The sequence below is a fragment of the Portunus trituberculatus genome, chromosome 50 (genome assembly GCF_017591435.1).
Source record: "Portunus trituberculatus isolate SZX2019 chromosome 50, ASM1759143v1, whole genome shotgun sequence".
NCBI lineage: Eukaryota > Metazoa > Arthropoda > Malacostraca > Decapoda > Portunidae > Portunus > Portunus trituberculatus.
In genome coordinates, this window is record NC_059304.1 from 25,877,911 (window position 1) to 25,890,235 (window position 12,325).

Genomic DNA, 12,325 nt, shown 5'->3' on the forward strand with positions numbered 1-12,325 from the left:
ATCCAGGTGCAACATATTTGGATGCATTCATACATCTTTCTACCCTTTACACTGATCGCTAGGAGTCTGCAGAAGTTAAGTGAAGAAGAGGCGAGAGTGTGGATGGTGGTCCCGCTGTGGTTATTACAATTATGGATGGGCACACTAGTCAGGATGCTGATAGATCACCCTCGCCTCATCACGCAAAAGAGAGAGGTGCAAGTAAACCTCTCTTCAGGGGAGGAACTTCCGATTATGAGGAACACTCAACTGATGGCGTGCCTTCTATCAAGCAGCACCTGCGAAGCAGAGAAATTTCTGAGAAAGGTGCGGACATCATCCTGGCCTCGTGGAAACCGTGGACGGGGAAACAATATAGACCACACCTTAAGAGATGGACACAGTTTTGTAATAAATGGGACGTTAGTCCATTTGATCCCACTGTCTCAAACATCATAAATTTTCTATCTGAAACTTTCAACAGGAATGTGGGTTATGAGTTGGTCATCACTGCAAGAAGTGCCCTCTCGTCACTAGGGATTGTCGTGAATGGATACAGAGCGGGTAATCATCTATTAGTCATCAGATTCATGAAGGGCATATTCAACCTAAGACCACCATCAACTAGATACACGGAAACGTGGGATGTTCAGCCAGTTCTGACAATGTTAACATCTATGTATCCTTTGCACATTTTGACACTTAAGGATTTATCATTGAAATTGGTTATGCTAATGGCATTGACTCAAGCAGCTAGAGTAAAAACTTTGCACCTCTTGTGTACACAGGGTATGCACATAAATAAAGATTTCATTTCAGTTTATTTAAGGGGAAACATTAAGCAGGTAGGCCTACATTTGATATACGGACTATTAAATTTCAAGCATATTCTAGGGACTCACGTTTATGTGTTTGTGCAACATTGAAACATTATTTGGAAAGGACTGAGGGACTCAGACAGGAGTTTTCCCAGTTCAACGATACGTTACTCATCAGTTACATTAAACCACACAAGCCGGTTGCTAAAGATTCCATATCCCGATGGATTAAAACAATGCTTTATAGGTCAGGAGTGGATACACCAAGATTTACTGCGGGTAGTGTTAGACCTGCCGCAGTACCAAAACCAAGGCTATGTCAATACCCAGCGCTTGTATTATGTCCAAAGCAGGCTGGACACGAGAAAGTACTTTTGCAAAGTACTATGACAAACAAATTGTTAAAGAAGTAGACTCTTTTCAAGAAGCAGTGTTGTAGTAGGTTGGTTACACTTTTGAAAAAAATTGCTTAAAAATTACTTTTGCAAGTTTATTGGGACAAAGGTAGTGTGGCAGAAGTTGGAATTGCCAGAGTGGTTTTGTTACTCTCTTAAAATACAGATGTATTTGAAATTTGGTATAGAGGTTCAATTGTAATGGGTAGTGAACTTCATGTGATAATGGATTTATGTATAATGAAATTTCCAATGCAGGATCGTGGTTTTTTTATCCCATATCACAATGCTTTTGAGAGGCAGTTGTTTAGGCACAACACCCACATGGCTTTAAAGCCTCATGTAGGAATCTCCACGTGGCAGAAGGTGATTTAACAAAGTAAAATTATAAAGTATACGAGACTTACCGTAGGTCAATTGAAGTATGCTTTGGATTTTTGGAGTCAAATCACCTCTGCCGTAGTGGAGATTTTTACATGCCCACCACTTCCCACCCTTGTTCACATGTTTTACAAGGATTACTTGTATTTATGATTAATAACATGTTAGCTGATATCATGTGGGCGTTCGTGGCTTTGAAGTCTGACTGCCCGGTGCGCGGATGACTTATCTCCTGTAAAAATCTCCACTACGGCAGAGAAGATTTGACTCCAAAAATCCAAAGCATACTACTACTGCTTTCCATCTCTACTACTACTACTACTGCCACTGTTACTGCTACTACTACTACTACTACTACTACTACTACTACTACTACTACAACAATTACTACTACCGCTTTCCATCTCTACTACTACTACTACTACTACTAGTAGTAGTAGTACTACTACTACTACCCTCCCTGAGAAGTGGGAAGGGATAGTAGTAGTAGTAGTAGTAGTAGTAGTAGTTAGTAGCAGCAGTAATAGTAATAGTAGCAGTAGTAGTGGAAGTAGTAACAATAATAAAAGTAGCAGTAGCAATAGTGGCAGTATTAGTAGTAGTAGTACTAGTAGTATTACTAGTAGTACCAGTAATAGTAGTAGTGACAGCACTAGTAGTAGTAGTAGTAGTAGTAGTAGTAGTAGTAGTAGTAGTCGCACTAGCAGTCGTAGCAGTAGTAGTAGTAATAATAATAGTAGTAGTAGTAGTAGTAGTAGTAGTAGTAGTAGTAGTAGTAGTAGCAGCAATAGTAGGAGTAGTAGCAGTAATGGTATTAGTATTAAAAGTAATAGTAGCTAGTAGTAGTAGTAGTAGTAGTAGTAGTAGTAGTAGCAGTTGTAGTAATATTATTATCATTATTAGTAATAGTAGCAGTAGTAGTAGTAATTGTTATTGTTGTTGTTGTAGTAGCAGTAGTAGTAAATGTAGTAGTAGTAGTAGTAGTAGTAGTACTAATAGTAGTACTACTAAAGAAGGTGACCGTTCTAATCCCTCAGACTACCGTCCTATAGCATTAATCTCTTGCTTGTCTAAAGTTTTTGAATCTGTCCTCAATAGGAAGATTCTTAAACATCTGTCAGTTCACGAACTTCTATCTCATCACTAGTGTGGCTTCCGTCAAGGTCGCTCTTCTGGTGATCTGGCGTTCCTTACTGAGTCTTGGTCATCCTCTTTTAAAGATTTCGGTGAAACTTTTGCTGGCACGTTAGACATATCAAAAGATTTTGATAGAGTCTGGTACAAAGCATTGACTTCAGAAGTGCCCTCCTATGGTTTCTATCCTTCTCTCTGCAACTTTATCTTAAGTGTTCTTTCCGACTGTTCTATTGCAGCTGTGGTAGACGGCCACTGTTCTCCTAAATCTATTAACAGCGATGTTTCTCAGGGTTCTGTTTTGTCACCTACTCTCTTTCTACTATTCATTAATGATCTTAACCAAACTTCTTGCCCTATCCACTCCTACGCTGATGATACCACCCAGACTATCAACCCTTCAAGAAGTCAACATCCATACATATTTTCCTTGCATATATTAAGAATATTTTATATACATTTTTATTGCCATCACCCTACCCTCTTTAGCATAATACAGTATCTGTAATGCAGAGGTTTTTTTTTTTTATATAAGAAAACGATCATGAAACTTTAAAATTTTTGTTTTTTATTTTCTCCAAATGGTACCTGTAGCTGATGCTTAAGGTACTGGTTAGGTACAACTTTAGATGGTTGTTACAAGAATACACATTCACCAAAATTTTTCAATAAATTTACTTAGAAAAAAAAAATAAATAAATGCACAGATTGATGGAATAATATCAAGTGAACTTTTCCTCCCCACATTCACATACTTTTGACTTACAGCCCAGTTCACCAGAAAAGGATACACCATTCAACACACGGTAAACACTAGAAAGGTAATGACAGTATAATCCACTACTTCACACTAAGTTAATGTACTTATAACTTTTCACCTGCATGGCTCGCATCTATTCACTCAAGAACATTCACTTAACTTGATCTGTAGGGCTGAGTACACTGTTTATGGGAGGAATGTACCAGAGGGTAACACATCCGCAAGCAAACTCATTTAACCTTGTCTTTGGGGCTTCATTACACCATTTTTTTGGGAAGGACATAGCGTGGTTGTTGACAGTCCCCCCTTCACTTTACCCAACACCTCCGCTAACAAAATAACTTCAAATTTCTCTATGCTCACAAAAACAGTATCCTTGAAACACACACACACATACACACTTTTTTGGTGAAACAGCTGGCGGTAACATGACATCGACACCTAGAAGCAGGAGAGATTTTGAGGGATTTGTGACCACTCCAAGTGGATTAAACAAATTGGACATGGATTCAAGAATTCAAGCCTTAGAGAGTAAGTTTGTCAATATTAGATCTATAGAAGAGAAGTTAGATAGAGTTATAGCGAAGAATGATACCTTCAAAAAAGAAATCTACATGCTAACGAAAGAGAACAAGGAATTACTGAAAGGGAAAGTGGAAATGGAAAAAGAAAATCAGCATCTAAGGAAACAATGTGACGAAATGAAGGGTAAACTACTTGAAATGGAAAAGAAAATATCCGAAGGTGACTTAGGGAAGGAGGAGTGCCTCAACCTAATTGATGCTAGAATGAAGGAAGTGAAACATGAAAACGAAGAAGTACAGAAGTCCTTCAAAGAGATAATGAAAAAGCAAAAAGAAGAAAATAAAGTGATTACACAGAGTGAAATGGTTAAGACTTTGAAGGAAAATGAGTATGTGGTGAGAGATATTGCTGAAAAAAAAAAAAATGCGTGATCATAACAGGTTTAAGAGAGGAAACTAACAGGAATTGGCAAGGTAGGAGGGATAAGGAAAATGACAGGATAAAGTTTTTATTGCATAAGATCTCCGAGGAGGACGAATGCCTATATGCTGAAATAGGAAAATGTGAGACTAAGAGCTTATGAAGAAGGCAAGAGTAGACCATTAAAATTGAAATTAAAGTCTCAAGTGGCAGCCGAGGCCTTACTGAGGAGGGCCTGGAAACTTAAAGACTACGAGGAAACCAAAACAATTTACATAAGAAGAAATATGACACAGGAGGAAAGAATGAAAACGAGAGAGCTTGTAACTGAAGTGAGAGAGAAGAATGAGGAAAGAACCGAGGAGGAAAAGACCAAGTTTTTTTGGAGGATGAAAAATGGGAGGCTGAAGAAGTGGTGGATAAAACAGACGGAATAGACATTACACTGACTGAAACATGGAAGAAAGAGATTAGGAATGAAATTCAAGTGACATACATGAATATAGATGAATTTCTGTCTAAAAGGCTAGAATGTATGGATTACCTAAGAAACAATGAACGGGACATAATGTGTGTGGTGGAAACAAAGCTAAGGCCCGAAATAAAGCTAGATTGGTTTGATGTAAAACACTACAAAGTATGGAGAAATGATAGAAAGAATAAAGGAGGTAGTGGTATAATGTTTTTTACTAAGAAGGATTTGATAGTGAAGGAGGTGAACTTTAGTAAGAGAAATGAGGAAGTGATAAGTATGCTTATAACAGATGGCAAGAGGGACATTAATATTATAACAGTATACATACCACCCAGAACCAGTGCTTGGAACTATGAACAGTATCAAGAGGTGATGAGAAATATTCTAGACAGAATAAAACAGGAACTCATCAGAAAGGATAGAGTGATGATAGTCAGGGACTTAAACTGTAAGGAAATAGTGTGGGAAGACTACGAAGTGGTGAATGGTGGTGAGTGGGCAGAGGAATTGTTAAACGTAGCAACAAATAACTTGATGACACAGTGGGTGAGATCACCAACAAGGTGCAGGGGACAAGAGGTTGCAGTGAGGTTGGATTTGGTATTTACCAGGGGCATCTCCCTAAAAGAGGAAAATGACCACGATGTCCTAAGATTTGAGCTGGATACGGAATTAAGCATGGAAAAGATTGTGGAGTACAAGGAGGAAAAATTAAATTATGTCAGGGCAAATTACAACCATATATTATTCGGGCCTCGTCCGAGAGGGGAATCTGGTAGTAACCTTTAAGTAAGTCTATAGTGGTTACAAATTTGGTTACTCCTATACTATCTATAAGGTCCTCTATCAAGGGCAATGGGTAGGAGTCTGGCACCATCACTTTATTTAATTTCCTGTTGTCGGTGCAAAATCGACTACTACCATCTGGCTTAGATTTTAACAGGCAGGGAGAAGCCCAGGGAGATATACTAGGTTCTGCAAGGTGATGACAGAGCAGATAGTCTACCTCTTTTTTCATCAAGTTTCTTTTAATGGGTGAAATGTGATAGGCTGGTTGTCTTATAAGCTTGATGTCATTAGATATTAATGTTATGTCATGTTGGATAGTATTACAAACTCCTGGAAGGTCACCTGTGATTTCTGAAAAGTCTAGCAATAACTTTTTAAGATCAGACTGTTGTGAAGGTGTTAAGGAAAGAAACACCTCATCAAGGTTGGACATAATTTGGCTGTTTGGGCGTCCTTTAGGTGACGAGAAGAGGAATTCGATGTCGGACTCTTCCTCGGGGGGCACAGGACCAGACTCCTTCCCTACCAGACATATAGGTACAGTGCGAGACAAGTCGTCCTCTGGTTATCTGGAGTGGTAAGGTTTCATTAGATTAATATGAACTAGTTCTAGGGAATCCTTACGACGGTCAGAAGTGTGGACCACATGATTTAATGGACTTAGTTTTTGACCCACAACATAAGGTCCCATGAACTTACTGTGAAGAGCATTGCCTGGAGTGGGGAGAAAAAGTAAAACCTTGTCTCCTGGTTTGAAACTTCTCATGACAGATTTGGGAAGAGAATTCTGTTGCATTTTAGTTTGAGATTTGAGGAAGTTTGATTTAGCAAAAGATCTGACTTCACTGATTTGATTCTTAAGGTTACTGATGTAGTCAGACACACTGGGGCTTGAGGGAGTATTTTGAGTAAACCATTGATCCTTTAATATTTTGAGAGGCCCCCTGATCTGTCTACCATAGAGTAATTCAAAAGGGGAGTAACCTAAAGAATCTTGAGGAGATTCTCTTAAAGCGAAGAGAAGGAAAGAGATACTTTCATCCCAGTCTCCTTGATGCTCCAAGCAATACTTCTTCATCATGGATTTTAATGTTTGGTGAAACCGCTCCAGACAGCCTTGGGATTGGGGTGGTAAGCCGAGGAGGTAACATGGTCGATGTTTAGCTCATTCACTATCTGTTGGAAAAAATTGCTAGTGAAATTGCTACCCTTGTCAGACTGAATTTGTTTTGGAATTCCTACTGAGGTGAAAAAATGTATTAGATGTTTTACAATGGTCTTTGATGTGATGTTTTTAAGAGGGAATGCTTCAGGGTACCTGGTAGTGGGATCCATGAGGGTTAACAAATACTGATGCCCTCGTTTGGTTTTGGGTAAGGGCCCTACGCAGTCTAGAATGATCTTTTCGAAGGGCTCCGTCTGAACTGGAATAGGAGTCAGAGGAGCTGGCACAAGGCGTTCGTTAGGCTTACCCACAATTTGACATATGTGACATGTTTTTACATAGTGTGACACATCCTTTTTCATTCCTGGCCAAAAAAATGTTGAAGAGCCTTCTTGTAGGTTTTTTGGATGCCTAGATGACCTGACAATCCATCATGAGCTAGTTCTATAATGGCTGGTCTTACAGACAAGGGATGACAACTTGATGTGTTTCTGACCAGGTGTCTAGTTGTTTCAGTTCAGGAGGTCGGTAGGCACGCATCAGGACTCCTTCCTGATAATAAAAACAAGGCAATTTAGACATATCCTTTGTCTCACTGGCAACATGTCTGATCTTAGCCAAAGTGAGATCCTGTTCCTGAGCATTAATCAAATTCTCCTTTGAAATGATGTTATTGTACAAGTTGTCAGTAGAGGCAATCATTGGTGGAGGAGGTGGTGAAAGGGCAGGGGACTTGGACTGAGATCTGGTGACTGCACACACTGGGAAGAAGTGAAGGGATGTTTCCTCCAGGGTCTTTCTGTTAAGGGAGAATCAAGAACAATTAAGTTTGGAACAGCCAAGTTACCCGCAAGATCGTTACCCAGTACAAGATGTACCCCTGGTACTGGCAGTTCACCAGGTTTAATGGCTACCTCAACCTCACCTGAAATGAAAGGGCACTGTAAGCTAATTTTAGCCAAGGGATAGGAGAGCTGTGATTTGAGACCTGTAAGGATCACCTTCTCCCCAGTGAAAGCCTGTTTGATGTTAGGGATGACATCTTCCCTTAAGATGGATTGGGCAGCACCTGTATCACGCAGAACCTTGACATTTATTGCCTTGTCTTTACCATCAGTCAGGGACACTTTACCTTGATACATGTACGAGTCATAAAGTTCTAGAGGAGAGATGACAGGGTTAGCTAGGGCCACTGGTTTCTTGTTCTCAAATGTGTTAGGTTTAGGGGCCACAAAAGAAAGTTGACATTGAGAGGCCTTGCAATTTGGGTGTCTACATTTTTGGATCATGTTTCCTGGTTTCTTACAGTATGTACACCAGGAGGAATTATATGCATTTGGCGAGAATCCGGTCAGCTTACCACCCGCGCCCCCAAAACCTTCCCCAAAGAAGGACCTAACATTAGATAGTGAACCACGACCTCTACTACCCAGGGATCCCATCAACAAAGCAAACGCATCAGCCACTTTAGCGGCAGAAATAAGATCACTCCCTCCCTGTTCTTCCACATGCCTCAGAATATCAAAGGGTAACTTGTTCTTCCATTCTTCCAGGACCATTAGATTGAGCAACTCCGAAAAGGTGGTAATGTTAAGGGCGGCTAACCATTTCTTAAATTGTCTTAGTTTCTCACTAGCAAATTCAACATAGGTGTGAGACTCTGGTTTTATATACTTTTGGAACTGTTGTCTGTATCCATCAGAAGTGATAGAGTAGGCGTCTAGAATGTTACCTTTGATCTCTTCATATTCTACCTCATCACTAAGCCCGTTGTATACCCTATAAGCTTTTCCTACTAGGTTAGGGACAAGGAGAGATACCCACTGATCCTTGGGCCATTTATTCCTATTAGCAATGCTCTCGAAAGCGCGAAATGACCCGTCAACATCAGATTCATCAAAAGGGGGAACTAGCGGAGCAGCTGTAGCAGGATTAAAGCTTGCTAACTTTTTCTTTATATCTATTTCTTCCCCTCTAAACTTAGCATCATTTCGTAGGGCTAACTCCTGAATTTCTAACTCTTTCTCCTGCCTTTTAAGTTGTAACTGAAATTCTCTCTCTTTGTCTTTATCTTCTTTTTCTGGCTGCAGTTGCATTTGTTTTTCCTGCAGCCAGTATTCTAGTCTAAGCTTCTCAATTTCCCACTGACTTATCCTACTCTTATCCTGTTCTTCCTGGGGACTGTGTATTATAGTCCTCGTAGAGGCTGACATGGGAGTTAACTCTTCTATGGCATTTCCTAGCAACTGACCTTCTTGCACTAGATGTTCAACAACTATATTCTTAATGACCTCTTTAGTCATCTGAGACGTGATGGGAACATCAAAATGTTTAGCGAAAGCTTTCCATTGGTCCTTTTTTATATTAGCACCTTTAAGTTGTTCCAGAGAAGGGTCGGCACAAAAATCTTGAACGTTAAACTGAGCGGAAGCCATATTAAATAGATGTTAAACCTCAACAAAAAAATGATAAGCGAATTACTTAAGTGAGGAACTTGGCAGAGTGATAATAAAGGCAACCTTTGAAATTACCTAGATTATACCTAAGTAAACACTTATGAGTACAATCACTAATGAGGGGGGGTAAACTAGAGAGTTACGGCATTAAGAGGGATCCGGATTACTCTAGTTACGAGACTTGAGAGTGAGGAGTGAATTGTACTGAGACTTGTTATTGATAAGGAGGCGGATTAGTCTGAGAGACTAGTTAAAATGGCCGCTTCTAACTAGCGAGAAAAATTATCCGCGAAGTGAGGGGATTGAGGCATGAACATATGATGATCCCAACACTTGGATAACACTTATTACATATCTGCCTATGTGCAAAAAATAGAAATAAGTGCTATCGGTGAACACGCCTTTCTACCTGGTTTCCTGCTCTACCACTGCTATGCGATACCAATGAAAGTCACGAAGCACTTTTAACCCAAAAGGAGCCACTTGATCGCACAAAGGTAAATTTAAACCACACGCAGAGTAAGTCACAGAAAAAAAACACATCAAAGTCACACCACCACAAAAACACAAGAAATCACAGAAAAAAAGTCACTGGAAAAATGGAACACTGAACATGGGTTATAATGGTCCTGTCGCGGTCGCCAATTGTTACGTTCACCGGTTAAACTGGTAAGATTGGCATCGGGGAGCCGATGAACAATAACAATAAAAAAAAAAACTGCAGGTTCAACTGGTGAGGAAATGCAAAGGGGGCACTTTAAAAAGCTATTTTAATAACCCATAATGAAATTGACACACATAGATATAACATGAAACATGAAACACAGATATATAACATGAAACACAGGAAAATGACATACACATATACATATAACACAGAAATAAATACAACAATAAATCCCAACTTAATACCTAGCAATAATCCTAATCCTATATGGAGGCAATGTGGAAAACACGGACGAGGGGAAGTGATACTTATGCGGTGTCGCAGTGGTGAAGTGCTGGGTGATGGTTGATCCCATGGTAGACCCAAGAGGCGTTGTGTTCACTGGTTGAGGCCTGGACCTCAACTGACTTCCCGAAAGCCAAGAGCTGGGCTTCATGAAATGGTGACGTGGAAGGAGAGGCGGAGAGGTGGCGAACGAGGTAACAAGCGGAGGAGGGGATGGTAGTGGAGTATGTTACGGGTGGGCCGTAACAGTGGGCAGAGGAATTGTTAAACGTAGCAACAAATAACTTGATGACACAGTGGGTGAGATCACCAACAAGGTGCAGGGGACAAGATGTTGCAGGGAGGTTGGATTTGGTATTTACCAGGGGCATCTCTCTAAAAGAGGAAATTGAACATGAATGTCCCTTGAGGAAAAGCGACCATGATGTCCTAAGATTTGAGCTGGATACGGAATTAAGCATGGAAAAGATTGTGGAGTACAAGGAGGAAAAATTGAATTATGTCAGGGCAAATTACAACCATATAAGAGAGTTCTTTATTGAAATTGACTGGTCTGTGGTGTACCAGGAAGTGGATATGCAATTGAAATATGATAAATTTATGGATTTATATAACTGTGCTGTGAAGAAGTTTGTGCCATAACACAGAATGAGGACTTTAAATAATAAGCAGTGGTTTAATAGAAATTGTGAAGAAGTAAAAAAGAACAAAGAAAAGGCATGGAAGAAACTTAAGAAAAACAGTGAAGTATTATCAAGAGAAGTCTACAAAACAGCAAGGAATAGATATGTTGAAGTAAGGAGAACAGCACAAAAGGAATATGAACAGAGGGTGGTGGAAAACTGTGATAGTGACCCCAAAATGTTTTACAAATTCATAAATGGAAAACTAAATAAAAGAGAGGCAATAGAAAAAGTAAAAGATGGGGAAGAAGTATATGAGGATGCTAAAGATATAGCTGAAATATTGAACAACAACTTTTGCAAAGTGTTTACGAAGGAGGAGCATTTTACAGGAGAAAGGCCTACGGAAATAAAGCAAATGCAGGACATCATGATTACTAAAGAAGATATATATAAGGAAAATTATAAGTAACTTGGATATTAATAAATCAATGGGGCCTGATGGCATATCTGGGAGGTTGCTGAAAAAATGTAAAGATCAATTGTTGAACCCCATATTTGATATTGGAAACTTCCATACGAACAGGAATAGTCCCAAAAGAGTGGAAAAGAGCTGACATTGTGCCTATATATAAGAATGGAAGTAGAATGGAACCGTTAAATTACAGACCAGTATCGTTGACTAGTATATTGTGCAAGGTATGTGAAGAAGTAATTAAAGCTAAGTGGAGTGAGTATCTAGAAAGTGAAAACATTCTGAGTGAAAGACAGTTTGGTTTCAGAAAAGGAAGATCGTGCATACCCAGTTTATTATGTTTTTATTCAAGAGTGACTGACATACTACAACATAGAGAGGGATGGGTGGATGCTATCTACCTGGACTTGAGAAAGGCCTTTGATAAAGTACCACACAATAGACTGATGTGGAAACTAAAGAAGTTTGGAGGAGTAAATGATAAACTAGCAAAATGGATGGAAAATTACTTAGTGGGAAGAGAAATGAGAACAGTGGTGAGAGGAAGAAGTCAGAGTGGAAGAAGGTAACCAGTGGAGTTCCACAAGGGTCAGTGCTTGGTCCCATCATGTTTTTGATTTATGTTAATGATATGCCAGTAGGAATTGACAGTTACATGAATATGTTCGCAGACGATACTAAAATTATGAGGAGAGTAAAGAATGTGGAAGATTGTAACAAGTTACAGGAAGATCTTGATAAAATATATGAGTGGAGTAAAGAGTGGCAGATGGAATTTAATATAAACAAGAGCCATGTTATGAAAATGGGAAGAAGTAGATACAGACCAAACAAGGATTACAGGCTGGGAGATGAGAAAATTGAAGAGACCAATGAGGAGAAAGACTTAGGAGTAATCGTGCAAAACACTTTGTCACCGGAGAAACACATTAACAAGATATTTGGAAAACATATAACATGCTTCAAAATATTGGTCTT